Source organism: Pinus tabuliformis, chromosome 1_1 (assembly GCF_031772625.1).
Source record: "Pinus tabuliformis cultivar Carrire ecotype Pingquan chromosome 1_1, CPIR1, whole genome shotgun sequence".
NCBI classification, from domain to species: domain Eukaryota; kingdom Viridiplantae; phylum Streptophyta; class Pinopsida; order Pinales; family Pinaceae; genus Pinus; species Pinus tabuliformis.
In genome coordinates this window covers 469,076,057-469,081,487 of record NC_142297.1, presented here as the reverse complement: position 1 = coordinate 469,081,487, position 5,431 = coordinate 469,076,057, and positions in this window count along the sequence as shown.

Here is a 5,431-nt window from a genome sequence, read left to right as displayed (position 1 = left end):
TAAATCTAATGTTCCTGATAAAGGAAAGGAAACTGATGATTGCTCCTTCTACAGGAGGCGAAAACCACCTTAGATGAAGGTGGGGATGTGTACTTGGCTTCTTCAAGTACACATGTCGGTCATGAGGCATGGTTGATTGACTCAGGGTGCATCCTTTCACTTCACTCCCCATAGAGAGTGGTTCTGCGAATATGAGAAATACGATGGTGGTGATGTCTTCTTAGGGGATGATAGGAGGCTAGAATCATTGGTCGCCGGAAAAGTAAAGTTGAAGTTGCAAGGTGGAAGGGTTAGAACACTTCTGGGTGTTCTACATATTCCTGCATTGGCCAGAAATTTAATTTCTATAAGCAATCTTGATGATGCAGGTGTAAAAACAGTGTTCGAGAAGGATACCTACAAAATGGTTCAGGGAGCACTAGTATTGATGCGGGGAGTTCGAATTGGAACTCTATACAAGCTGCAAGGTAGCATTGTTATTGATGGGTGCAACATTTCTGTGGTTCCTGAAAGTGGAGCAGAAAATCTAGTGGTCTCTGGAGAGAAGACCATGTTGTGGCATCAAAGGCTTGGACATATTGTAGAGCAGGGCCTTTGAATACTTCATGGTAAAGGTATGATAGAAGGTATGAGTAATAGCTCTCTAGATTTTGATTTCTGTGAACATTGTGTATATGGGAAGCAGAATCGGGTGAGTTTCCCCTTTGGTAGTAAGAGGGTGAAATAGATATGAGAACTTGTGCACAGTGATGTGTTTGGACATATGAAGGTTCCATCACTGGGTAAGTCTGTGTACTATGTATCATTTATAGATGACTTCTCAAGGAATACATGGATATATTTCCTTAAGAAGAAATCTGAAGCCTTTGACAGGTTTAAAGAATTTAAGGCTCTCGTGGAAAATCAAACAGAGAAGAAGATAAAAGTGCTGAGGATAGATAACGGTGGAGAGTTTTGCAGCAAGGAATTTGAAGAATTCTGTAAGAACTGTGGTATAGCGCGACAGAATACTACTCCATATACACCTCAACAAAATGGAGTTGTAGAAAGAATGAATAAGACGTTGATGGAAATGGCAAGAAGCATGCTCAGTGGTGCCGGGTTAGAACAGGAATTTTGGGCAGAGACGGTGGATACTGCATGTTACTTGGTCAACAGGTCACCTTCATCAGCGTTGGAGGATAAGACTCCACAATAGGTATGGACTGGTAAGAAACCCTCTCTTTCACATTTGAGGGTATTTGGATGTGATGCATATGTACATGTTCCAAAGGAGAAATGAACAAAGTTGGATAGTAAATCTGAAAAGTGCATCTTTATTGGGTATAAGGATGGGTTAAAGGGTTATAAGCTTTGGAACCCAGTCACATGGAAGGTTGTGTATAACTGAGATGTGGTGTTCAGAGAGGTAAAAGATGTTATTAAACATGAAGTCCAACCAAAGGAACTTGAGAAGATAGAGTTTAAGCTTAAGGAGGAAGAATCAGACTCTACAGTAGAGGAGGAATCAGAAGATGAAGAGCCACAAACTCCGGGTGTGAGAAGATCAGTTCGAGAAAGAAGGTAGCTAGAAAGGTATAGTCCATCTGCTTTCTGTTCAAATTTTGCTTTATCTATTACTGACGATGATCCCATAAATGTGAAGGAAGCAGTAGATTCAGAGGATGGAAAACTCTGGAAAGAGTCCATGGTTGATGAAATGGCATCCTTGCACAAAAATGAGGCTTGGGATCTGGTGGAGTTGCCGGCTGGAAGGAAACCCATTGGTAACAAATGGGTGTTCAAGAAGAAGACAAATGCAAAAGGAAAGGTGGAGAAATACAAAGCTCAGTTGGTAGAAAAATGTTATTCCCAGGTGCCGTGAATTGATTTTGGTGATATTTTTTCTCCTGTTGCCAAGGTAACTTCTATTAGATTACTTTTATATGTTGGTGCTGCTCTTGATTTTGAGGTAAAACAGATGGATGTGAAGACAACATTTCTTCACTGGGATTTGGAAGAGGAAATATACATGAAGCAACCTAAAGGCTTTGCGGTGAAGGGTAAGAAAGAATTGGTATGCAAGTTAATGAAGTCTATGTATGGGTTAAAACAGTCACCAAGGATGTGGTATCAGAAATTTGATACATTTATGCCGGGACTTCGCTTCACTAGAAGTAAAACAGATCACTCTGTGTATTTAAAATTAATTGGTGACCGTGTTATTTATCTGGTCTTGTATGTGGATGACATGTTGCTGGTTGGAAATGACAAAGAAATTATCTAGGATTTGAAGACCCAATTGTCCTCAAAATTTGACATGAAAGATCTTGGTGCTACAAACTATATTTTGGGCATGGAAATTAAAAGAGATCGGGCAAAGAGGAAGCTCTGGTTAAAGCAGAGGAAGTATGTCGAGACAATACTGAAGAGGTTTAATATGTAGGATAGTAAACCAGTGAAGGTTCTTATTCCTATAGGTGTGAGGTTATTTGTTGAATAGTGTCCCAAGACACAAGAAGAGGAAGAGGACATGTCTCATGTTCCATATGCAAGTGCAGTGAGTAGCCTGATGTATGCAATGGTTTGTACTAGACCAGACATTGCACATGCAGTGGGAGTATTGAGTAGGTTTATGTCAAAACCAGGGAAGGAGCACTGGAAACAAGTGAAGTGGGTTTTTCAGTATTTGCGTGGCACAAGTGATTTTGGTTTGTGCTACCAAGGAAGATCAGGATTGGATAGAAAGTTGGATATTCATGGCTTTGTTGATGCAGACTCAGCTGGAAATCTGGATCAGAGAAGATCTTCAAGTGGGTATGTGTTTAACCTATTTGGAGTTGTAGTCAGTTGGATGAGTAAGAAACAATTTGTAGTGGCACTATCAACTCCAGAGGCAGAATACATGACAACCACTCATGCAAGCAAGGAATCAGTTTGGTTGCAGAGATTGTGTTCAAGTATGGGGTTAGTACAGGGAGCTATAAGGATAGATTGTGACAGCCAAAGTGCAATTTTCTTGGCAAAGAACCTCGCATATCATTCAAAGACAAAGCACATTGATGTTCAATATCACTTTGTGAGGGATATGATAGAAGAAAAAAGGGTGTTGCTGGTAAAGGTGGACACTTTGAAGAATATTGCAGATGCATTGACAAAATCTGTGAGCTCTGAGAAGTTCTCTTGGTGTAGAGAGACAATGGGCGTTTCAGGGCTCGAAAAATAACTAAGCTCTCTTGTGGCCCCCTGTGGAAAGAAAACAACAAGTGTGAAAATGTTGGTTTGTGTTATATTCTTTCCACGACTAGCCCACATAGTTTAGCGGGGGGTTAGAGGGGGGGTGGGGGGGGGGAGCCCCCCTTCGTTGCGTCGATTGTGTAGCGAGGGGGGGGGGGGGGGTCACAGGGGGTTTGAGGCGTAAAATTTTGGTTTTGGACCCTATGTTAGGTTGGGCGGACCCACCTATGGTTTTGTGCATGATTTTCGCACATGTTTTTGGACACGATGGTTTTCAGTCCATGGTATTGGATGCTTCGGCATGTATAAATATGTATCATAACATTGAAAGGAACATAATGAAAAATCAGGTTGGTAGTCCTCGTTTTGGGATCCAGGGGGAAATCTCTGTGTATATGTGTTTTATGTGTTATACTCTCGCATTGTTTATTTTCTGTGTTTTAGAATTCGTATGCAGGTAATTTATGTATGGGGTTAAAACATACATTTGGTATCAGACCCAGGTTTGGATTCAAGGGGATGCCTTTGTTGCTGAGGGGTTTAGCTCAGGCTTGTGGTAGACCATATTCAGTGGGAGATCTGCGAGATCGATTCTGGTGGTGAAAGAAGATGACGAGTAGTGGAAAGATAGAGATTAAGAAATTTAATGGTCTGAGTTTTGAGTTGTGGAAACTCAAGATGGAGGATCTGTTGGTGGATAAAGATCAGTGGATCACGGTAGATCCTGGTACTAAACCAACGGGAGTGTCCGATGAAGAATGGAAGAAGTTGGATCGGAAGGCAAAGAGCACAATATGATTGTGTGTCTCAGATTCAGTATTGCTGAATGTATCAGGGAAGCTACGGCGAAGGCTTTGTGCGACAATTTAGGGACTTTTTACCAATCTAAGTCTCTGGTGAATAAAATGTTCCTACAGAAAAAGCTGTATATTCTGAGGATGAAAGACAGAGACTCAGTGATAGAGCATCTGAACGCATTTAATACTGTGGTAAGTCAGTTAGCATTTGTTGATATTAAAATTTCAGATGAAGATAAGTGCATCGGTTTGTTGTGTTCTCTACCAGATTCATGGGATAGTCTTGTTATTGCAATAGGTAGCAATGCAACTGCCTTGCAGTTTGATTAAATAGTCTCATACTTGCTGATGGAGGAGATGAGACAGAAAAATATGGAGAGCCAGAATGGTGATGCCTTTTCTGTATGAGGACGGTCCCAGAACATAAACAAAAATAAGTCATCGAGTGGGAGATCTAAATCTAGAGGGAGATGTAAATCTCCAGGAAAACCTGTATAGGTGGTGTGTTAAGGGACTGTAAATCTAAAGCTCCTGATAAAGGAAAGGAATCTAATGATGCTCCTTCTGCAGAGGCGAAAACCACCTCATATGAAGGTGGGGATGTGTACTTGGCTTCTTCAAGTACACATGTAGATCATGAGGCATGCTTGATTGACATAGGTGCATTCTTTCACTTCACTCCCCATAGAGAGTGGTTCTGTGAGTATGAGAAATACGATGGTGGTGATGTCTTCTTAGGGGATGATAGGAAGGCTAGAATCATTGGTCGCGAAAAAATAAAGTTGAAGTTGCAAGGTGGAAGGGTTAGAACACTTCCGGGTGTTCTGCATATTTCTACATTGGCTAGAAATCTGATGTCTGTAAGCAAGCTGGATGATGCAGGTGTAAAAACAGTGTTCGAGAAGGATACCTGCAAAATGGTTCAGGGAGCACTAGTATTGACGCGGGGAGCTCGAATTGGAACTCTGTACAAGCTAAAAGGTAGCACTGTTATTGATGGGTGCAACAATTATGTGGTTCCTGAAAGTGGAGCACAAAATCTAGTGGTCTCTGGAGAGAAGACCATGTTGTGGCATCAAAGGCTTGGACATATTGGAGAGAAGGGCCTTTTAATACTTCATGGTAAAGGTATAGTAGAAGGTATGAGTAATAGCTCTATGGATTTTGATTTATGTGAACATTGTGTATATGGGAAGTAGAATCGAGTGAGTTTCCCCTCTGGTAGTAAGAGGGCGAAACAGATATGAGAACTTGTGCACAGTGATGTGTTTGGACCTGTGAAGGTCCCATCACTGGGTAAGTCTGTGTACTATGTATCATTTATAGATGACTTCTCAAGGAATACATGGATATATTTCCTTAAGAAGAAATTTGAAGCCTTTGACAGGTTTAAAGAATTTAAGGTTCTCGTGGAAAAT